This window comes from Cyprinus carpio, chromosome B7 (assembly GCF_018340385.1).
Source record: "Cyprinus carpio isolate SPL01 chromosome B7, ASM1834038v1, whole genome shotgun sequence".
Lineage (NCBI taxonomy): Eukaryota > Metazoa > Chordata > Actinopteri > Cypriniformes > Cyprinidae > Cyprinus > Cyprinus carpio.
The window spans coordinates 40372747-40398438 of NC_056603.1; the positions used below are offsets into that span (position 1 = coordinate 40372747).

At 38.3% G+C, this 25692-nt stretch overlaps 1 protein-coding gene across 10 annotated transcripts in view; it reads right to left on the bottom strand.

The window, feature by feature from the left end:
- LOC109092800 (zinc finger homeobox protein 3-like) overlaps nucleotides 1-25692 on the bottom strand; it is a 334135-nt gene that overhangs the window by 135520 nt on the left and 172923 nt on the right. For 6 of the 10 annotated variants that reach the window (XM_042728652.1, XM_042728654.1, XM_042728651.1 and 3 more), the window contains one exon: nucleotides 21627-22030. The gene's annotated coding sequence lies outside the window, so the exon portion shown is untranslated. Of the gene's footprint in view, nucleotides 1-3204; nucleotides 4170-10616; nucleotides 14420-21626; nucleotides 22031-25692 lie in introns of those variants that run through there. The other 4 variants (XM_042728660.1, XM_042728649.1, XM_042728656.1 and 1 more) reach the window with 3 other exon arrangements.

Consider the following 25692-nt stretch of genomic DNA (forward strand, 5'->3'; position numbering starts at 1 on the left):
GTAACTTGACTCAGTTACATATAATGTATGTGATTTGGACTTCTGACCGATTCTGATGCCATGTCACACGAGTGTCATATTCCCTGACAGAACGTCAGTCTTAACCCGCTTTAGATATTAATATTTACGTGGTACATAATAAATTAGCCTTCGATGTGTATTTCTAGCAACTGTAAGTCATTGCAATCCTCAACCAGTATCATCCAGTCTACCTTTAAACACAGCCATCAGGTTAAACTACATTAAGAGAAAAAGAGGGGGGAGAATGTTATCTCGCTTATGTGTACATTTACAAACTCGTCACAAAGCACATCGAAAAAAGGGGACAGGGAAAAAAGATCAAAAGACTGGCACTTGAAAAAGTAAATGATCCATAAATGTTTCATGTGAGCGCCAAGCTTGTCTTTCACCTCTGACTGACCCCCCTACACTCCTCTCTCTTTCTCTCTCCCACTCTCTCCTTCTTTGCTGTCTGGTTAGTTTAAACAGCTTTAGACAAAAAAATTCAAAAATTACAAAAAAATGAGGTGTTCATTAAAATTGGGTGCGAAACACAGATATGGTTACTTCAGCTCCATGGGGGGGAAAAACACGTGTTTAAGACATGACTAAGCAACACCTATTTATTCATTATTCTTTTTTATTATGTAGTTAAAAAAATAATGTTAGTATAATAAGCTATCAGAATAAGAAGTTATTACATTTTGCACATTTAAAAATTAAAAAGACAAACAATTGTTATTGTAGTGATGTTATAGCAATTGTTTGTGTGCATTTTTTTAACAGGCACATATGAATTGTTCCAATATTAACCCAACATACATTAAGAAAGTAAACAGTCAATGTTGTAAGTCATGTTGACTTTAAAATTTGAATATAGTACTTGATACTGGTTGTGTGTCACAAAAGGTCGGTCTCTGGTTGACATATGACAGAATGGCAGACAGCACGTGTGACGTCACGGTGTGGGGGTCACCAATCTATTGTGGCTGTCTGGCTCCGGTGGCACGATCACACCCCAAGCTCACTCATCCAGACCCCCAAATTAGAATAAGGACAGGCTTGAATATGTTACAACCTTAGGACGTAAGGTTGATTCAACGGAAACGACAAAAGGGTGATTCCACACACTGTCACACTGCCCCTTTGAATTATTTCTATATATTTGATTTTTAAAATGCACAAAATGAATAAAAAAGGTTGTGTGTGTGCACATGTGGGTAAAGGATGAGTGTCCAGACGCCCCGTCCTGAAACAGCAATAGTACAACTTCACTCAGGCCTGATTTAATTGTGGTCCTATGTAACACTTAATAGAGAGCGCCGTGCACCTGGCAAAAACAAGTTACACCCAAGAGGGGGTGGAGGGGTGTCCAACAGTACCAATTACACACCTCAGCCAATGAGCTGACCTCTCACAGGACTCCTCGTGCCAATAAACCAATCACACCACACCTCTCATGTCTCATTAAATACCTATGTGATAGGAAGGCGACAAGAAGAGACAGCTTTTTTTCTGCCCAACATTTAATTATAATGTCTGGGAGGAAAAGAATTCTGCGAAGTAAACAATCATCATTACTATTGAAAACAACACTACTTATTCTGAGCGCTGAGACACAGACACTGATATTTGCGCACTGCTGTCATATTTTTCTTTTATTAAAAAAAGCTGGTAGAGCTTATTTACAGCTTGTAAATAAACTGCTAAAATAATATAAAAGTACTAAATTAAAAGCATTTTTACGCAGTGATATTGAGCAAAATAACAGATCTAATAAATGTACAAATATACATTTACATATAACAGTGCTTCTTAGAATCATTTTTAAATATTAAATTGTCAGTCTGAGACTATGGTTGCATAAAAGATGCATTATGTAAAATAAAGCAGAACTGAATCCTAAATTTATTTCCTCATAGATATATTTGAAATGGCACCAAAATGGCTGCCAGAGACGGATGTGATCTGTCTACACACTCTACCAGACACTGGCCTTGATCCTCTCTCTCTCTCACACACACACACACACACACACACACACACAGACAGACAGACACAAAGGTGATACTGTGGTTGTGTGTAATGCAGTCACACAACCACAGTATCACCTTTAATTATGTTTTTATATAAAACATGTCAAATGACTAGCACAGACAATATAGTATCGCTTGTGCTGCTGGAATAAGTACCATAACATCATAAATGAATTGTTAATGTTGATTTAAATTTATATAGTTAAGTTTACATATGAATTAAAGAGTGAGAAAATAAAAACAAAAAACCCTTAAATTCAACAATATTCAACATATTGTTCAGTGATAGGTGACAGTTATAGTTAATTATAATAAAGATAATTATTATGTGTGGCTATATATATATATATATATATATATATATATATATATATATATATATATATATATATATATATATATATATATATATATATATATATATATATATATATAATTAATAATAAACAAGTAAATAAATATAATAAATTATTATATTAGGTTATCCCATGACTGACTACAGTTTGGAACAACAGTTAAAAATTACTGGATGATTCAAGTTTATATTTTGAGAATAAAATGTAAAATAAATAACAATTATCTCTTCTGTCAAGTAAAAAAAAAAAGGTGAAGAAAAATAAAAGGCACTGGAAACAGGTGTAACATATATGTAACATATAACATGTATTAAATTCTGCACGTGTGTGTGTGTGTGTGTGTGTGTGTGTGTGTGTGTGTGTGTGTGTGTGTGTGTGTGTGTGTGTGTGTGTGTGTGTGTGTGTGTGAAAGAGAGAGAGAGAGAAGTGAAAGCCCAAAGGAGAGGTGCTGTTAGAGGGACACGGAGCCCGTAGCACTTAGGGGCCATTTTATTGCTGTGCTGTGGTCAAGTGAGGTGCAGTGAGCTCAATTCCAGCACAACAATGACAAAGAGGGCCGCCGAGACAAAGGGGTATCTCTTTGCCTCTTAACCCCTTCAGTGCCTAAACACACACACTCACACAACATGGAAACCACAAGCACTCCTCTCACACGTGCAGAAACACACACATAAACACTCAATGATACATGGCACAGTTTGTAATAGCCACTCTGTTTCAGACCAGACTAATGGATTCAAGAGTCCGACTGGCCTGACAAGTACGGCTAGGCCTCAACGCCACAACGACAGAATCGAACGACTCTACTATACCTTTATTTCCTCTCATCCTCGCTCTCTCTGCTCCTCCTCTCCCAGTGCACCATGGGGGACCCGTATGGGCTGCTGCACATTTGCAAATGAATCACGCTTTTTGTTTGAGGTTTTTTTCCCCCTTCTCCAAACACGGAAAAAGGGAGAGAGGAGGGCGAGCGAGAGAGAGAGAGATAGAGAGAGGGGGCTCCTGCCATCGCTCTTTTCTTTCCTGCTGTCTTTAATCCTGAGGAGGATAAGCTGTGCCGTACACAGAGAGGAAGTGCCATCAGCCTGTCGGGCTTCACCCGTCCCCACTCAGCATTCCTGCAACCCTCACAAACACACACACACACACACACGCACGCGTGCTGTCGATCACTCACTCACATGCACAGAAACGGCCCGAGTTACTGACAGCGCATGCAGCACGGCGCTCAGTTGCAAATGATCTAAGCACACTCGCCGATTTGTCACTCAGGAAAAAATGTGCTGCACGTTTCATGAAAATCTATTTATATGTTCAGCGGCACCACTGCTGAGCAATATGCAGCCTAAAAGGAAAAAGAAAAAAAAATGCAATACAATTTTAAGTTTTAAAATATTATTTACATATGGAATGACATATCAGTCTTATTTAAGTCTTAAAGTTTGCAACAAATATTCTTGCATTAAAATGGCAACATGTAAAGTAGCTGAATAATTGCATTATATATGCAGCAGTAATGCAACAAATGACTGCATTCTGGGATCTAACACAGCCAGGAAATCAAGAGAGAGCATAATACAGTGACACTCCTCGACCGATACACACACACACACACACACACTCAATCCAGGTCTGTTTTCATGTCATGGTGCTAATCTAGCCGAGGCTAACACTGGCTGTATCACATGCCGTGCTAAGCGTAAAATGCGCTGGAAAAATGACATCTGCAGACTCTCTCAAGGCCTCCACCACCGCACAAGTCTGCTATCGACAAATCATACTATTATCATAAAAAATAGCCATTAAAACAGAGTTTTCTAATATTAGAATTTTAGAACATTTTGTGTGTTTTTAATATATAAAACATATATTACATTGATATATATATATATTATATATATATATATATATATATATATATATATATATATATATATATATATATATATATATATAGACATATAGTCAAATAAGAATTGAGAATTGTTAATTATACTGTATTTACTATTTAAATGTTTTATTCTTATAACAATTGATAATTATAATTATTTAAAAATATATAATAATTATTTGATTAATAAAACACATTTATGACAATATTCATCTAACATTTTTGTCTCTAAATATGATTAATGAAAACATCATTATTATGTGTATAAAGAGGACTTTTCATTTGAAAATGTCACTTGTAAGACCCTCGCATGCGTGCATTTGCACAAAAATAAGTGTGCACACTTGAAAAAAGTGATCGAAAAAATGAAAGAGTAAACAAGAGTGAAAGGGAGAGAGAGAAGGCAAGGATTGGGTCAAAGTCACTGGCATGCACAGGACCTCACGCTTTGTTTCTGCATGGAGAGAAAGGCGACCTGGGCTGCCAGTGTCTGTGTGTCCTCCATGTTTTATGCATTATGCCTCTTTGTGATGATAAGCGACAGCGCAGAGGGCCGGACGCTGGGCTTCGGGGTGCAACGAAAAAGAGGGGGGAGAGCAGGTCCATCTCTGCTTTGAAGAACGTGGAGCTGTCTTTTCTGAAACTAGCCTCGGCTGCAGTGGCCGGCTACACTGTTATTACCCATGGCCTCTATAACACTGCCGCCCGTGCAGCCATGCTACTAGGCTAGAATTTACCCTCACAAACACACACGACACACATGGGGGCATACCACAGCAAAAACACCCTGAGATAACATCTGCTTTTGGATCATATATATTTATGCAAATATCAATTCCATTTCTTCGGTTAATATTTGACAGTTTGACAGTGCATACACAAAAATGGCACCAATCTTTTGTCTGGTTTTTTTTTCATAAATTAGCTATTTTGCTTCACACGAGTTTGTCAAATGCAGGCATTGTACGTCCTCATGACATTAGCTGTGAATGACAAATGCTGAGGGCTACGTCTGTCTCTCAAAATATTCCCTGACCGACGGAAAATGTGCAAAAGCAGCTTCTCCTAATAAAAGAGGAATTCCTGTCCCCGTTCCACACACACAAACATATAAAGATCTCCTTTTCAAGGTTGGCCCTGTCTATAAACAGCACAGGATCCACTAGATCAGGTGAGCACTTCTGCTTCTCTCCTTCTGTTTTTTATCGCACATTTTTTCCTTTCAAAGCAAATATAGAAGCACTTTATTTAGCAGTTTGGATGTGGTAGTTAAATCACGCTGTTATAACACGTGTGTATATATGCAAAACAGAAATGATCCTGAAAACAGCAGGAAAAAAAATTAGTTTGGAAAAAAAAAGGATTATATAATAAATTCAATAAAAAAAATAGACAGATGAGATGTGCATAACACACACAATCACGTGTACACACACATATTTTCTCTATCATAAATCTCCACCGCAATGATTTGGAGACAGTTAACATGACAACATATTGTGAAACAGCAAGCCACAGACATTTCTGCCAACTTCACTGGGAACAAATAAGAGAAAACAGCAAAAGAAGAGGAGGGGGGGGCAGGAGGAAGCAGAAAGAAACATGCAGACAGTCAGTGCAACCGTCTGAAAGGTGAAACCGCGGCTTGAGCTGAGCTTGTGGTAAAAGCTGAGTTTACACAGGTATAGCGTACCTAACTATCCCTGAACCCCCTCCACACACACACACACACACACAGACCATCCTCCCCACCCACGCTCAGCCTACCCCTGTCCGTGGTTTAATGATAGCACTGACATGTACGCCATTGTCCTCCCCCTCATTATGGGACGACTGGAAGAACTGGTCCTGACTGCACAGGCTTGCATATTCAAAACCATCAAGTGTAATCAGACCCAGTGCTCCTGCTAACCTAATTTACACACACACAATCCAAGCCCTACAGCAAATGGAGGTGGCTGGGCTTTCTCTGCGCGCCTCCTCGGCACGACTGGATTAATGGAAAACTCGTGACAGAGATCGGCTCCTCTCCACACACACATACACACACTGCTTTTACCTTCACATTGGACCATCTCTAAGCGGTGTGTTTTTTGTTACTACAACATATATATATATATATATATATATATATATATATATATATATATATATATATATATATATATATATATATATATATATATATATATAAGCTTTTTAAAAATATCAGTGTATTTGATGCTGACTATAGCTGTGCTATTTTGTATTGTGTAAAGTAAGATAATATAAGACAGTATAAAATAAATATTAAATTTAATGCATAATTTATATTTAGTGGTGCAATAGTGATTACAAAATAAATGAGAATGAAATGTCTAAACATTTAATATTACTGTTATTATCATGCAGTGTACTCAGAGGCGGCCTGTCATTGATGTTGACCCAAAGAGGGCCCTCTTCCACTGAGGACATCACTGAGGCTTTCCCTAAGGGTGCCAGCGAAAGAGAGAGAGAGAGAGAGAGAGAGAGAGAGAGAGAGAGAGAGAGAGAGAGAGAGAGAGAGAGAGAGAGAAAGAATAGGGAGGGGTAAAGAGGAAAGCACAGTCTCCCCCTGCCCTATATCTCCACGATGATATCCATACACACTCATACGACACACGGCACGCCGTCTCGTCATCGAGCATCTCCATTTATACACCATACATGACCAGGAAGAGTACACTTGGAAATATGTACAATTGTTGTTGTAAGAGGAAGTGACCAGAAATCAAGACACAGGAGAAAAAAAAATAGAAAGAGAAAGAAAGCAAATATAGCAAATCTACTGCTGAACCAGCAGTTTCACTAAGCGTCAGTATCAAATGAGCAGCATAAAAATCCTGCAAAACTACAATTAAACAACATTCTAAAAAACAGCAAGAACAACGGAAATAATAACTATAATTGTAATAATATAGTTATAAATGTTAATAAATTAACTGTAATACAAGTAAATCGTTTTTATTTAACATTAATTGCGGTACAAATGAGTACAGCAAATTATTATCAAATTCTAATTAGAAAACTACATCAATTAAGACTGCTTTTTCTAAATAAAAATTAATTAAATCAAAAACATTATATCATCCAACACAATGTCCTTACATCTAAACTTAAAGCTAAATTAAACGTACAAAAAATCTGACACATGTACGTATAAACTAAGGTGAAAAATCAATAATTACACTATAGTCTGTGTCCTTGTGTATCTTAGAAACGGTGAGCCGTTTATTCTTTTATTTCAAATCAGGTACAAATAAACAGACTACAGCGCCTGTCTGTATCTTTCTGTAGGCTTGCGAAAAGCCTGAAAGAATTGAGACAATGCAAACCTTCAGCCAAACCACAACGCAAACATATGCACAACTCAGTCAGACATTTTCTGTAACCCAGCGAATATCCTTACAAGCACACAAATCTGTTCAGAGCCTATAATAAGACAGTGTTTTCCCTGACTTAAGTACATACACACTACGCTACATAGTTTTTACACTGCTTGAATACGGACGAGGGTTACTAAACGCTACATGTTAAAGTGTTTCATGACCAGGCGAAACACAAAAGGCAAGACAGACAACAAATACTGAAACAATATGACTTCCTAGAAATGAGTCAACTGCCCTCAAAATCATTGTCCGCAAAAGGATTAGCCCTGAATAGCCTATCAATGAGTTTTTGAAGAGTGAGTGAGATGGCAAAGACCTTGCCTGCTGTCTTTGTTTTGTGATGGTAAAAGCCAGAGCACAGAGAGAGAAAGAGAGGGAGAAAGGAAGGGAAAGGATAAGGAAGAGCTGGAGCGAGAGAGAGAGAGAGAGAGAGAGAGAGAGAGAGAGAGAGAGAGAGAGAGAGAGTCCATGCACAGCATCTGAATTATACTATATATCCTTTTTGTGTGACGCTTGTAATTATTGCCACCCCTCTACTAGGGAGCCGAGAGACATTAAACCCCTGACTTATCTGTCCTTCTCCTCCCTCCCTCCCTCCCTCATTCTCTCTCCTAAAAACAGAGAAGCTAGTTTGCCAACTATGCCCTCTTTTAAACGGTTAAGAAAAGGAAAAAGATTGAAATATAATAACGAAAACACACAATGGCTTTTCCTGCCCCCCATTCTCTCTCTCTCTCTCTCTCTCTCTCTCACACACACACACACACACACATACACAGATTTCTGCAATTCTGTTGTGATAATTCCTTTTTGTAAAAAAAAAAAAAAAAAAAAAAAAAAACACGCAAAAACCTACGCTTTCCAGACACTTCAGAGTCTTATCCTAAAAAAGTGTGTGTTGTCCCTACGTTAGCTTCTGGTTCCTCTTGTTACGACACGTCGGGAAGGATAAAAAGATCTTGGGATTTGTGTTTTTCTGACCTCTTCCCTGATTTCTTCGATATGGCCCATGGCTATTTGACCCCGTCTATCCTCTCAACTCTCTTTGCATGCATGCCTTCCTTCATGAGTGTTCTCTCTCTCTCTCTCTCTCTCTCTCTATCTCTCTCTCTCTCTCCTCCAACAAAATAATAATAATAATCCATTACATCAAACTAAGGACTTTTTTTCTAGTGGAAAATCAGACATGCTCTCCTTCCGACTGCTCTTTTGTTGATCAAACTTGAGGTACATTTTTATAGTCCTGCTAACCCCAACAATCTCGATGTATTGTTTGTGTGACCCCACAACATTACCAACCCCACTCTTTTCCCACTCCTCGCTGGCTGGGTAATGTTGGGTTTTTTCCCTTCTCTTTCTTTTTTATCTTTCCTCCACTCACTCGGTGACCCCTGCTCCCTTGTTTCTTGCCGTCTGACCCCAAGTCTCTCAACCTCCCCCTCTCTTTCTTCCCCAACTCTGCACATCCATGAGCAGCTAGCAAACAGTCAGTCAGCTCTGGGTCTGTCTGTCCTTCCATTGCATCTCTTCTGTTTTCTCCTTTTTCTATCTCACTGTGGGCTATATTGTATCATTGTTATGGATCCACATTTCCGTTTGTTCTTGTCCGTATACGTTGGAAGGACTATCTATCTCTCAATAGCTCTTCGTTCATGCTACTTTTTAAGTCCCCATTTCCATTTTTTTTTTAAATTCATGCTACACCTGTGGTCTTCATTAAGTTTTGGCTTTATTAAAATTCGAGCCCCTTGTCTGTTTGTGGGGGCAATTTCGCCTCAGTAGTTTAAGTTAGTTCAATCTAAGCGAGGCGAAGTTGTTGGCTTTGTTTATAATTTGAAAACTCCTTTTCGTTCTATTTTTCTACCTCATGAGAACGTACGCAAGTTCTAAAACGTAATTCTGATTTTGCTCTCATCGTCTTTGTTGTCGAATTTACATTTTATTCTATTGTTTTGATTTTTAGATGCACAAATTCACGCCGTAAGAGTGGGTTTTTAGTTTTAGGTCATTCGCCGTAATCGCTGTGGTGTGTGGCGCGGCTCTTAGGGCTCTGTGAGCTCCGGCTGAACCGCTCCTGAGACCCGTCTCTATACCAAACACACTCCCCTAAACACTCGCACACACTTCACACACACATGCCTATCGATTTGCATGTGACTCCGGCTGGGAAGCAGCAAAGAACAACTTTAACGTCGTCTGGAATGAAAAAAAAAAAATTAATACGAGAAAAGACGGCGCAAGTGACAGAAACGAAAAAAGTAAAGGAACTGAAATGCACAGCAAAGGGCGGAGAAATCCACACTAGAGGGGACACGAAAAAGTAACGATCGGCGCAATGTTGAGGATTTTTGCTCGCTATATGAGAGAGGAAATGAAAGTAGAGGACGAACGAGCATATCGGTGTAAAAAATGGAAAAGCGGGCGACGCTTCCCGCTCAGCGGACGCGGACGGACTCGGAGGCTGGACTAAGACGCTCCTCTCCCGGCTGCGATCGCGCAGAGCTCCCGCTCCTCTCCCAGCAGCTTCGCACATCGAAACCCTCTCAAAAACCTCTTTCTTGACACTAATCGGTCCTTTTGTGACCCGTGTGAATACATGAACATGCAGAAGTGTGTTTTAAATCCAACTGTTTGGAAAAAGGAATCGCTGTCTTGCCCTTTTCTTTTCTTCCAGTCACGAGAAGAGCGAGGACGAAGCCAGATGTAAACACAGGTAACGATACTAATAAACGGCAGCAAATAAAAGCAACTTGCATGAAAATATCTCGAGATCGCCTGTTCTTTATCCTGCTAGGAGAATAGGCAAAGCCGGGGCTGCTACGGCGAAATCCCGAAAGCCATCGCTTTAGTCTGTTATTGAAACTAAAGAGAAATCGTAACGCTACGAGAGAGACAGAAAGAAAGAGAAAGCAAAGTTACAACTTACAATGTTTGGCTGCCGCTTTGAGATCCTTGCTTTTTAATCCAGTATTGAGACGCTTTGGCTAAAGATCCCATCAAGGCAGTCCCTTTTGGTCAGTTTGCGTTTAGGATGATGGTAAAAGAAAGATCATTGTTGTTGCGGAGAGTAAAAAACCGGAGTATTAGTTGTAAAGGCAATATAAAAATAATTTGGATGCAAAGCAGGCGATGAGTCTTGTGTTAGAGGGAGAGAGGAAGAGGTGAAAGTGAGATCTGATGATTGAAAAGAAAAAAACTCTTTGGATCTTTATTCCTGCTAATTAGTTTCCTGCTAAAAAAAAATGGCTGTGATTAATTCAGTGCGCATGTGCTTCATTACACAGGCACGACGGGAAGGGCTAATTAGCCACCTTCTGGATCAATAAGATTCAGCAGAGAGCCGAGGAGAGAGAGAGGGAGGAGGGAGATAGAGGAGGGAGGGAGGGATGGATGGATAGATGGAGAACGAGAAAGAGGAAAGTAGTGATCGGGAATTGAAAATATGGAATTAAGTACAGCACAAAGTAAGAGTTGGATGAGAAGGAAGACACTGAAAGTTAATAGTGGAGAGGCGCGCGCGGAGCCCCGCTGCACAGTGTTTACGCGCCGGTGTTATTTGCTCGGAAGACGCTAGTTTTAGATTTAGGAATCAAAACAAGTATGTTTAAGAAATGAAATAAAGCACTTAGAACCTCGAAAACACCAACTTTAGAGCGCTTACAAACCCAACAAGTTCGTCACACTTTCCTTGCCTCGCATTTAATAAAACAAAAATCTTATGACTGGGTTAACACTGTTTAGATTTTTTTTTTTCTTTTAGAACAGGCAAAAGTGAAACAAAGACAGCTTTAACAATAACATAACGGATCACTCTTTCTGAAGCTTTATCAGTGCAAATGTTAATTAAACTAAATATTTTAGTATGTTTTAGTGTATATGCACTTATGGTGAACAACAAACTTTAAAGCATGCCGAGAACAGTAGCTACTGACAAGAAGTAGGCTATAATATACACGGTAATAATAAACGCCTTTATTATTAGGCTATTATTTTTTTTTAATCTAGTTATAAAGATGAGCTTTTGGACTACTGTATAGATGCACACAGGAACTATTAAAACACTGTGCGGTGTTAAATGTTATAATTTCAGCATGCACGTTACGTGATATAGGATTATATCTGTATTTTTTAGTTTTGTCATTTTCTGAAGTAAATCTAAACTGTTTCTGAAAACTACACATTATGCATGTAACATAACATTTGTAAAACCGTTATTAAGTATTATAATTTTTAGGTGTAATAAATGAAGTTGGACTTTTATCTGTCGTAGTAACACCTCGATATACTGCCTGTATTTACGTTCACGGTCTGTCCCCTCATGCTGGATCTTGAGATGAGTGCACGAGGAAGAATCAAGACATTGCAACCGAATGCGAGGAAAAACTGTGCAAAAACTAGACAGTGCAAAAACAACTACTTCCCTCTTTTTAGCTTTTCTGGACAAATCTATATAATTCCTGTCAGATCCAAACGCGATGTAGCTTACGTATTTTATTCACTTTGAGACGATCAGCAATATATGATAAGAGATGCTTCTTTAGATATAATCTTTAAGAGTAGACTCGATAGAAAGGTGAACCAAAAAACACTGTATAGATTTTTTGAACAATTTTAATATAGGCTATGAAATGTTCTTTTTTCTGTTTCTATCTCTCTCTCCTCACTCTCACACACTCACAGACAGTAGGTGAAGAGAGGGAGAGAGTGCAATGTAAAAAAAAAACAAGTTCTTTAATGAACATTTTCCTTCCTGCACTTATCTTACTTTACCTAATGTTATAGCAATAAACAGCTCAATGTGTTGTCTTTCATGTGTTATTACGATTTAAAGAGAATTTAAACAGCATCTGAACACAAGTCATGTTTATTTAAGCTAGTTAGAGATTTAAATAACATGTAAATCTCTCCTTAAACAGTCAGAGGCAATAAAATGACACGATACGCGTTACATGCTGTGTGCTTTTTTAATAATTCTCGATAAGTAGTGTAACTTTCAAGCGCGTGCGTTCAAAGAGGTGACATTTGATCAATAGTAACAACTGTAGTATAGATCGGTGGGTTTCTCCACAGGTTTGCTTTTTTCACTTTGCCCCAAAACAATTCTCCTGCTTTTGGTGGTCATTTAAAACGCCCTCTTCCCGAATCAAAAGCGTGTATCCCAGTTCCGACCTTTGAGCCCAGGCCAGTGTCCTTTCTCATGATAATTCTATTGTTGATTCTCACTAAAGAAATGACAATTCATTTCTCCCTCTCAATGACTACTTTCGCTTTTGACAACTCTAAGGGGCCAAATACCTGTTTTTATCGATTGCATAATGTTTATTGGAAAATGATCATATATTTTTCATATATAAATACATTTTTTTGTAACTTTCTTTTCTCTCTCTCTCTATCTCTCTCTCTTTTTCTTTTAAGACATTGTGTTTTTCCGAATTGTTTCTCAGAATACATGATGCCAAATTCCGTGCTATCATTTACTCTCGCATTAGGCAATATGTAGCATTTGTATGTAAAAATAAATAAATAATAATAATTGCATGTTTATTGTGTTCTGCACGATTATAATTGATTATTGTGTGTATAATATTTTAGGATTAAGTACTGAAGTTGTCATAAACGTGCTACAGAATAAATAATTCTGATAATTATTATCAGAAGAAATGTACTATTCCAGTTTAATAACATTCCAGTAAAAAATATGTTGTTTTAATAAATATATAGAATATAATAAATGTTGTATTTTATTTTATTTCCATCTCATGCCATAGCCTATTATAGAGAACATGTTGGAGAGCATGCAGTCAGTATGGAACTCGCATTGGGAGTTTCAAGGAAACACACCTAGCCTCTATGAAATCCATTGCACTGAAGCATTATCAAATACGGCTATGAATGCATTATACAAACAATAGCAGTATTAAACACTCTGGCCTCGTGCAATAATATAGGCTAGACGTGACAGTTGCTGCTGTATGTGCGTGGATAGCGCGTGGGTGTCCGTGTGTGTGCTCGCATAGCCTAAATGTACGTTCTAGGTTTAAAAGCATACATTTTTATATTGCTGACGCGCAAATGGAGAGATATATGAAATAGTAAGCAGGACTACACGTTCGCAGGAACTAACTTCCGTCACGTGCGACGGAAAACAGAAGTGACAAATGAAAAGTTACAAAATAAAACGTCCATATGTTTGATATGCATACGGATTTTGACTTGAGAGAATCTTCAGGATTGGTGAGGTGCCTGCTCTCTTGGGAAAGAGGGACTGTAAAAATGAATGGATGGAAAATAGAGTGCGCGAAGAGTTAGAAGGGCAGTGAGATAATAAGAGGCCGGTGCGTGAAAAGGGACAGAATCAGAGCTTGTCTGTCGCTTTGTACTTTGTAACCTGCCATAGCCAATCTAAGCACATTTGAATATGCAGTGTGGTCCTGTCTGGCGCTTGATAGCCGTATTTATGGACGCAGATATCACCTGAGCTTCGTTTTCTTCAGCAGATGCACACAGAATCGTCATTGCATGCTCTTTTATTACAGACTAAATGTGTTTCTTATCTGTTAGGTTTAATCAATTGCGAATGCTTTGTCCTAAATATGACTGGGAATGACTGAACAGACTTCCAAATACGCATGACCAACCCCTCTGGTGAACATGCTGATTGATCCGACTAGAGATGTGTGTGTAAACCTCGGTCCATCGGCGTGCAAACAATGAATTTCACATATATGAACCCTAAACTGCAGCAACAGAATCACAATCCGTTGCTATTTGTGATGAAAACAAAAATGTTAGAATTGTTTTTTTAAATTTAATTTGGAGAGGAATGTTATGTTAAAATTTAATTTAAATCACATGTTTGTATTTTTATTTTTATTATTATTTTTTTCAGCGTTTCAAAAAGAGCCAGTGCTTTTCACCCTCATGCACCGCGTGTGCCACCGCTGAAGCGAGCCGTAAGGAAATGAAAACAGGCGAAAACAGTCTTGCATCTTTATTAAAAAGAGAAAAACATAGTATTCAGATAAATATAAATATATTTAGGGATTTTGCTATTGTATTAATATGGAAGGCACACAGGTTCAAGGTTCATTCGAATAGAGCTATCAAAGGGGTTTCATCCTCATGCGTACCTAATGAAAGAATCTGGCGCTTAATTAGCATTTTCCCGCATGGTTAACTAACACAAATTTAACTCGGACACCGGTGAACAGCAGCGGCTTTTTGGGAACGGGCCCTCCGAAGAGCGCATGCACTGCAACAGCAGCAGCAGAGGAGATGAGAGCTGTGGCGCATGGCTGGTCTGAAGCACACTGGGACTCTGTGACATTGACAGCACAGGAGCATTGTCCGGCCTGAAGCCGCGGTTGGCTGCATGGGGCAGGACGTGTTACCAGGTGCAATGGCAGCGCCCTCTTATGTTCACTCTGGCCAAAGGGCTCAAACACAACATGAACCTGCCTTGTCAAAAATATATGTTCCCTATCTCCCATCTGCATCAGATCTGTGCGTGTCCTATGTCACCGGACTGCGTCAAATCGAGCACATATGCATACAGGTAAATGTCTGTTGGCGAATGACTAGGTTCCTTGATGAACATTTCACCCGGCTTTATCAAATATCTTAACTTTACGCACGAAGCCATAGTTGAATCGTGTGTAGCGCGCACGACTGGAAACCCTTTTTGTGTGAGTTTTTGAAAAGAGGCCAATTTTAAAGCAGAAAAAGAAAATATCATGAGCTAGGAAAAACCAGATATGATGGAAATCATAAATAATAATACAGAAAAAAAACAGCAGCGTATAAATGATTAAACGCTGTGAGACAGAATAAGTAATATTGCACTTACTCCAAAATTATTTCATGACTATGTAACATCAAGATTCACAGATAAAACGACATTGTCTTATTATGATATAAATCAGCTCGCAGATATGACAAACACGTGAGTGAATCAAATATGATGCGCGTCAAAGGAATGTATTAATTATCATGCACCTTAAAGACATACTGAAGGAGAACAGCATCGTTCTTTTTTTACATACAGATGAAAACATGCCATCTCTTATTTCAAATGCCACTGTATAATGGTTAAAAAGAGGCTGTTTTATTTACATGAATTTGTTATTGTAGTGATGTAAAATGTTTGATCGTTGAATGCATCTTACTCCGTAAATGATAACGTTATAAACATTTAAATTAACTATTTAAAACCAATAAAAGTACAGTCAATGAATACATACATGTAATGAGAATGATGCATGTTTTGCCGTTACACTGTAACTGACATCTCAAAATATCTATGTGGAACAAATATGTCCAGTATGAGACTGAAAAAAGAGCTGGACGCTCTTAATTAACGCAAAAATTCGGTAACGCTGGGGTAAATGTTAACATAGCCTATGTTCCTTTTGGTGTGTCAAAACACATTTTATATTCACTAATATTTAAATATCTCAGCGAATGCGTTAATAAAGACAACAAAAGGTTGTCCATGGCTAAATATGTTTCTGTCTTTGTTATTACGTGCTGCTACTCATCATTTCAATGTTTTGTGTTTAAAATTAATAATAATAAAACATAGTTTTAACTAAATTTTTTACTAAATTAATTAATTAATGAGAACGCTCCTGCTAATAGATATTTTCTCTTTTTTGTGCAGAATGTAAGACAAACATTTTGAATAACGCACAGCATGAATATCAATTTATCTTAATTATAAAAAAAACTTAATTTGCACTCATAAACACTAATTAATCAAAATTACATTTTCAAAAAACGAGCTTATATGTTGTGCTTCTCCAAAATGTTTTTACGCATTAACCTTTTAGATTAATTAATTATGCAAATATTGTTAAATTAATTAATAAGTATCCTTCAATTAATTTCCAATGTTACAGATTTGGATCGTTAAAGTTACCCGATACTTTCCAAACAAGTGTAACTCGAAAACAAAATTAATAGGTGAACTCTAATTCTAGCTAAATAAATTATTGAATAAAATAAACAACGAACTTCTGCACAATGTATTTAAAAACATTGAGTTGTATATGCATACAGATTGATAAAATTATGTATGGTGTTATTAGGCTCGGTTTCAGCAGCCTGAAAAGGTCTAGATGTATAAATGGATGATATAATTGGAAAATATTTTAAAACACTATTTGATTATAACCCTTTAAAAATGCCGAGAAAAACAAACCCGAATGTGTGAATGTGTTAATCGAAAAGTGTATCATAAAACACCTGCGTGCGTCCGTCCGTGTGTGTGTGTGTGTGTGCACCACCTTGTCAATTAGTACTTTTATCCAAAATATACCTCGGTATTTTGTTTGCAAAATTCTATCATTATTTTTATTTATTTATTTATTTTAATTTATTATTATTATTATTTTTTTATTTATTTTTTATCGAAATCAGAACAACAAGTGCTCTTAAAAGCAATACGCCCACACAATCACATATACAGTCATTTATGTTGCTCAATAAATGCATAAGCTTAAAGAAAACAACGTGAAGCTCATTCAAATACACCTTTAAAAATCCAGGAACGGATCATATTCACTGTCTGTGCGGTTAAGCAGTACAAATGTATCTGTTCACGGTCGTGCAACAATCAGAAAGAAAAGCAGCCTGGAGCAAGTCTGCGTCCAGAGGAGCTACAACTGCAAACCAGCTCATCCTCACACCGCCGATTCTCTGCGACCTTCATTTTATCTCTGTGCAGGTAAGAGAATAACCCAGGCTGAAATAAAACGACTGTCCGGTTTGAAATGCACTGCAACAAAATGATCTAAAGGAGATATCAAATATCAAGAAAATAGCAGAAAAGTGAAGATGGTCTTTCCGCTTCTCGACATCAACATGCAATAAATAAATGCAATGCGATGTGCGCATTTCAGGCCTGTACATCCATTTGAACTAAATAATTCTGAGCTTTCACTACATTCAAACAATATCCAACCCTTAACAATTCCAGTTACTAGGAAACATAATAATAAACAAATATGGCCACCTGTCCATAAAACAATATAAGACACATATTTATTACAAATGCATTTTTTAAAGCAAAGCTAGGCCTATATATCCACAGCTGGCTGTTAATTTTCATGTATAGCAGGTGGAAGCAGCCACAGAAGGGCAACAGAGACATAGGTCTTCCGCCAAGGGTCACCGTGCAAATCCTTCCCCACTTCTATCATCTGACATATATGGCAGGATTATGTGCAAAGCTTTGCTCAGGAAATCATTTCATCTCAAAGCGGAGACCCTGATTTTCCAACCAAGAAATACAGTGATTTCATGACCCAAATGTCATGAATAGTTAGCTTAAAAATTAGACAGATGACATTTTGTTGACAAATATTTTCAAAGACAAATGAAAGAACAAACCCAGGAACAAATTCTTCCATGCAGTCCATGTTTAATTGTGTGTGTGTGTGTGTGTGTGTGTGTGTGTGTGTGTGTGTGTGTGTGTGTGTGTGTGTGTGTGTGTGTGTGTGTGTGTGTGTGATGGACTTCAAACAAATACTATATATTTCAACAATTATGCTGCCAAACATCTTGTAAATAATATTGAAGTAATTATGTGTAAAATATGTAAATTAAATATTTAATTCTGAATCTAAATATGAAGATGAATATGCATGTGTGTGAAGTCTGAATCACTAAAAAGTGAAACACAAAACATGCACATGTGTACTGTATTGTTACAAAATATTTGCTAGTAATCTATGAATGTAATAAATGTATGAATAAGTTATTCATAACAATTAATAGTTTAAGATGGTCTGAAATTTAATGTTATTTAAATATAATTTAGTAATTTAAAATGATTCAAAATATGTCATTAATTATGTTAATCATGAAGGGAAAAAAATAAAAAGAAAACTTAAAAAAAAATACATATTGTGTTTAGTAATTTATAAATTGAATTTGTAAGTAATTACAAGAATAATAATTAATATAAGGATCAAGGAAAAGGCCAAGTGGAGCAACATGCACCAGCAAATTCTGCTAAAGCATAAAACCCGCAACTAGTCTTGTGGGTGATGTAGCTGGGGTATAAATGCAAGTGACCACAGCGGCTGGAACATAGTTGCACGGTGCTTAACCCTGCCATTTCCCCCGCCCCTGTGACCTCCAGGACTCAGAGAGGCAGGTGGGCTTCTGCAAAATTTAGAGGTGGGGGTAGGGTTGACGTTAAAAAAGGGACAAGCTGTGCATCACGGCCAGTAACACATGAACGCTGCCCCCGTAAGGGTCGGCGGAGACCCCGTCTGGCCTTGGAGCTCCACACGCCCATAAAACAAGCCATTAAAAAAGCCGTTCACGGCAAAGCATGAGCTCGTTAGGACAATTAACAAGAGAGGTGTTTAACTTGGCACTACATTAACACTCCACGAGGGACCCCACCAAAAACAGGCCACCACACAACATGACTGTGTGTGTCCCCAACGTGACCCACACGGACTGGTCAAATGTCACATAAAACAGATTCTGCTGCGTGAAGTCAAAAGCAAACTTAGAAATAAATGACATACATGTTCCCTAGCATTAAATCAAACCATTTAGCCTTGCAAAATCCAAATTCTTATTCCAAACTCAAATATTTCATTTATACTGCATTATTAAAGATGCATTATGAAGGCCACAAACACAAATGGATTCGCTATCTCTCCACGGATAAACAAAGCATTGGGATGTCCCTTTCAGGAACTGGACGACAGCATTGCCGCCACAGTATTAGTCAGAATGTGAGGCCAGCGGGAATAATTCCTCTATTTTTGCCCAAGCGATCTAGCAACGAGACAGGACAACGAGGCGACACTAGGCTGTGTCAAAATGACACATTCAACTCATCCATAATGAAAGTAAATAAGAAGTGTGATAATCTGCATTTCATGTATTTTTGTACATCATGGGGTCTGCGATATGCAGAAATTCGTTCCTGGCAGAGAAAGAGACTATGACCAAGAGAGATAAAGGGAATTGCTTCTCCCGTCCTCTGTTTAGAATTGTAAATATGGCGTATAGGCATTGCTGCTGTCCAATTACATATATCTTTCATGTATGAAATCATGCATGGCTCTTTTTACCGCGAGGCCAAGGAGAGCCGGCACAAAGGGAGCGACCCCGGCCGCAGTGCAGTACATCCCTCATGCAGAGCGGGGTCTGGTGCTGGAGCCCTGGGCTAAGAGCACTGTTCCATTAGCGCTCTCAGATGGAGGGGAAAAAGGAGGAGGACGGGTCGAGGGAAGGAGGGGGGAGATTGGCTCTCCTGATGGGGGGCGTTCACCGCTTATGACTTCTCCTGACTTACATTTGTCCTGTTGTGAGCACGCCTGACCCCTCAAACCCTATATACCTTTGACATAGCCCATTTCGAAGTCGCTAATTAGTTTAACAGAGTTGGATTTTTTCTCAATGCTTTGAAGTGTTGTGTTTTTTACTTTATTTTATTTTTTGGCTAATAATATATGAGCGAGATGCACAAAAAGCTTTCTCCATCGGTTATTTATTTATTTGCTTTCTCTTTCCCCACAAATGACAGCTCCCCGCTGAGTACTAATGTGAAATGACCTAAATTTGGCAAAATTACTTTGAACTTTTCAAACAAAGGCCCTGCTCTCTTCTCGGAACCTGGCTGATTCCCTGAGTGTCTTGCGTTCTACCTCCTTGGCCTTCTGTTTTTCTTTTTAAATGCTTAATTCTATAAACACTATTTACTTTCATTCAGGGTTACACTGAGAGCAGCGAATACCATCATTTTGAACAGCTAAAGAGCATGTGTGTCTGTCATGTTAGCAAAACACAAATATCACTGCTTAACATTTACACACGAATATGCTAGTCACCCAGGCAGCACTGTGTGGCTGTTTTGTAACTACACTGTAAAATGTTTATAGAATTAACCAAAAATCTACTCGGTGTGAAAACATCTAAGTTAACTGATTTCATTTGAATCAAAGAAATTATTTAATCATCTCCAAAAACACCAATTAAAGTCAGATCAGACATTCAAAGGCAACAACCGCAGGTGAAATGGTCAGGGGAACACTAAAAACTAAATCAGTATTCACATTCAAGGTGAGAAATTTGTTCATCATAGACGTGTAAAAATGACTCTCATGCTAGGAACAAGCATTTAAAGAATATTCTAGGTTAATGCAAGTTGAGCTCAATCGACAGCATTTATGGTATTATGTTGATTGCTGCAAAAAGTAATTTCGACTTGTCCCTCGTTTAAAAAAAAAGTTACAGTGAGGCACTTTCAATGGAACTAAATGGGGCCAATTTCTGAAAGAATTTAAAAGCTGAAATGTGAAAGTTTATAAAACAGCTACATTAATTCTACTGTCAAAACCAGTGTATTCTTTCAAATTCTTACATTTTTATGGAGACTTTAAAATACTGAAGTTATCTACAGAATTGTTTAGTAAACACATTAAAATAATCTTACATACATTGTTTTGTTGTATTTTTTTAAGAAAAGGGAAGATGAGTCAAAAATATATATTTTTTTTTTGTTCAACTTGTATCTAACTCAGAATATTCCTGCAGCACAGGCTAACTTGCATTATGCAGATGAAAATATGCAACGATATCATGTATCTGCACATCTGTACACTCTTTCGTTCCTGTCAATCAATCTACCTATCTCCTTCTCAGTCGCTTTCCAGGATTTCCCTGCACCTAAGCATCTTTGAGCCAAACAAATTCAATCAGCACACATTCCCTCTAATCCTACAGCAGCAGACAGGTGATTGAGTCTTCAAACCCAGGAAGCCTTTATCTACAGTGGGCTCTCCTGTAGGCCCAGCATGGAGGAGAAGCCGCCTATGTGGGCGTGGACGCGGGAGTCCATCTGGGCTTCAAAAGCCCCCGAGGAGCTTTGGGGGTGTTGCCAGCAGGAAAAGAAGTGACTTCACAGCCTTACCTGATGGGGTTTTTGGTTTCAGTTGCCACCGCTCGGAAGCCCTCTCTGACCGCGTCCTTCTTTTCAAGTGTCTGTTTGAAGTGGGCGCCAGAAAGGTCACAACCCTTGCGGTCACAGCAGGTTCGGTGCAATAGCAGGGGGATGGCCGTAATCTATCACTAGTGCTAAAACTATCAGGTTTTTTTTTTTTGGTCTGTTGGTATATTTAAAAGTAAAGAGGAATGTAAAGCTTTCAGATCCAGTGCCTGGGCACTATTAGTAAGTCCCTTGGCAAGGGCTTGGGATGATGTAGTCCTATAATTCCAGGTATTTCCAGGTTTTTTCAAAGCTACGAGACCCGGTTTTGTGATTTGGTTTGAAGCATCCACAGTCAGTGGAAAAGCCTTTCGGAGTGATAGCGCCACCTAGGGATAAGAAGAAAAAAAACATGCTATTAACATCTACAGCAAAAGTTCTTTCATGCAACCGAACAAAGGATGAAACAAGAAACACATTTAATAGATTCTCACAGAGACTTATAAACACACACTTTGCCTTTTATAAAGCAGAGCTGAGAGGACGTGAGGCCGTTGTTAGTTATGCTCAATAAGTGAGTGCAGATTTTTCGCTTTGCGTGCTCGTTCCCCCTGAGAAAGAGCCGGCTAAATCTCTTTTAGGAGGGGAGGACACAGAACAATATGGCTTCTATCAAGTCTTTTGAATTCTGTAATAAGCTGTTTTAGAGAACGGAAAATTAATATATAATTATTTTTATTACTGCTGCAGGACAAAACCTTGTGATTTTCCAGATTACATTAAGTAATAAATGCATTTCTTTGAGTAATTTTTCCTCTTGTGGCATTAGGGGCTCTTTCTCTCCATGAAAAAAGAAGAAGAAGAAGAAAAAAAAAACTGAAATTTCCAGAGAAACTTAATTTCCCCCATAACCAGAACAAGACATATTCCTGTAATAACATGCATAATTGTGCACTCTGCGGAAGATCTCTCATACACAACAACAAAGCCACTTAGACAGTACATATTTATTCACATGTCAGTTCCAACATTGAAAGAGAAAAAAGGAGGAGGGAAAAGCAAAGGGGAACGCCACATGGGGCTGGGATAGAAAGCCGAGTAAATGTGTCTATCATAGGCTACGGCTCTGACAGCTCTCGCCTGTGCTGCTTGGGCTTCAGTTGAGGGAATAAAGGACAGAGAAGGAGACAGACTGTGATTTCTGAACGGTCCCCCTGGAATCTCTTCTATTTGGCAACATTTTTATGATTATTTTTACCTCTGTGGATAGAGCAGGGTTAAAGATGCTGTTTAATTGTTCCCAAGAGCTCTTATTAAGTTGTTGATGAGGAGCTCGAGGGAGAGGCACTTAAAACTGCAACAAAAACAAGCAGCCGAGTCAGGAAAGCTGGTGAGGGGATGGAGGAGGAGGTGCGGCGGGGGTTCCGAGATGGATGATGAATGGATGGAGTGTGTAGGTCTGAACTTTTTCGATGCCGGTTCACATCTACGGTCACCGTTCTGTGTCTGCACCAGGGCCATGACCGCTAAAAACAATGATGGGGACCAGTACTCGCCAATAATTAGAAATGGCCAAATTGTCCCCTGTCAGTAATGATATTATTGATACTGCTCTGTTTGTTGTTTGGATGAAGAAAAGTTTTAGGCTGGTCTGCCTCAGTGCTTGTCAATGTCAAAAATGGAGATGGCCAGTTAAATGAAAGAAGGCTGGCTTTACGGTTCGCTTCAGTTTTAATGGTGAATGAGCATGAGGTAAGAAGTGAGTAGCCATTTAATTTAATTTGATATCTGACAACTGTTTTATTATGATAGAAATGTTAAACAACCAACGGTAATATGCAGTGATGCAAACTACTCACCTTTTTGCCATTTTGAATTGAAAATATTGGTTATGATCTATGCGATTCATGAAATTCATGACTAAATGTGAGCAAGAAGACAAATGAATGGAGACTTTTTCAAAATATTAGATATTAAGCGTGTATATTTATTTATATTAAAATGTTTATTTTACATTTATATAATAATTATTACATTTATATCAAATAAATTCTAATTCTAGATGGGTTTTTTTCCCCCTTCTTTATTCCGTAAGTCATGTTACATAATTTAATAACTTTAAAAAATAATTATAAAAAGGTCCCTCCATGTCATGACTATCTGTTAGTCTGGTCAATGATATATGGGGAAACCTGTCTGAAAACAATCAGTTTTGAAATTCCTTTTGGTCACACTACTATTACAGAAATTATTCTCTACACCTTTAAATATACAATGAATCAATATTGCAACATGATGGGAAAGGTCTGGCTGCAATAAGACAAACTATTACAACCTACTATCCTGGTTGGACAACACTAAATATTTCTAGTGCAGTTCAGTGGCATGGGTGCGTTGCATTCAAAAGCTCTCTCAGGCCATTCCTCCCCATTCGCACCTTCTCCACTGGGCAGACTGTGGCCTTACGCTGGACGGAGTGGATCTGGATCAATACCCCAGCCTGCAGCACAGCAGGGCCGCGGGCCATCCCTGACCTGAGCTATTGATCAGCCGCTCCTCAGCTGCCAATAGCAATGTGCTAGATGTGACACAGGGGCTGAGAGCAGACAGGCGGCTGAGGGATGGGCGAATGTGTATCGCCAGTGGCAGCCCCACAGCACAGTAAAGATAAAAGTCAATTCCACTTAACCAAATCAGTGACAACTAAATAGTTAGTGGACGGAGGAATGTGCAAGGTCTCAGGTGGTGGCAGCTGGCTGCATGGATGACTGGGAAGCCGGGATTCCCAGGATTCCCCTCACCTGCACTGGGCAAGCCCTAAATATGGGTGTGTACCACATGACCAGGTCTAACCTGAATAAACTGCAATAAATAAAAATAAAAATACACATATACATAGTCTTTATATATGTTTAACACAAGCAATACAAGACCAACAAAAACACTTCCATCGAATGATATACTACAGCCATTTAACAGGCTAACACATTTATCACAATTTAGTTTATGTACTGTATACTTTATTGTATTTCATGAATGCAGTAATTTTCTAATAAAAATTGCTAGTTGATATAAATAAAAAATTGCATTAAATTTAAATGTAAATTATTTTAAGTATTAAATTAAATTAAATATCTAGGAAATATTTAAATGTAAAATTGTGTGCTAAATTATTTGGACATTGTTTTAATGTCACACATCACACAGATTAAAGATCAGTTCATGCTGTGTACAGCACTCCCAGGCAGCCCATCTAATCTATCTTCCAGGCAGCCATTAGCAGTCCATATCAGAGTAGTTTACATGTCACTTTACTGCTCCGCTGCTTGTTCATTGCCATTCTGTAGCCAATGGCCCGCTTGTCCATTCAACACCTATCTAAGACTTCATATCTCTTCTTTTAATTATTGACTGACAGCAAGGCAATACTGAACACTTCATTACAGAATCAGCTCAATGACCAGCCACCACAGTCTCTCTGGTCAGTCTGACACGCAATGCCTAGGTCAGCAAAGGTCAGTCACCCTGAATTTATCAGCCAGGAGTTGACCGAACCCAGCCAGGTCATCATACAGCGGGGGCAGTGACCTTGGCTGACTGCTTACGTCACGTATTGATCCAGTCGTTTATGTCAAGGCCACACTAATCACCAATAGCAGAGTCTCCAAAGGACAGTTAAATACCAGTGGATGTGTCTGTGACTGAGATTAGAGAGACAAAACATAGCAAAAAAGGATCTACATGTTTTTGTTCTTTTTGCTATGAAAATGGCTAAACTTTAAAAAAGTACTTGTAAATAATGTGGTCACATTAGCAAAAAAGATTTATGGGCAAAAATGGCTCAATTTACCAAAAAAAAAAAAAAAAAAAAAAAGCCACTTTCAAACCCAGCAGCTTTATGTTGGTCAACATGGTGAATTCGTGAACAAGCTGAACCTGATGCGAAATCTGCATTAGGAAATTTTTCATTCTCAAGCAAAATTCCAGATTCCTATTAAAATGGCTGGAGATTTTGCCAATGAGAATTCACAGTAAATGTGACCACACTGAA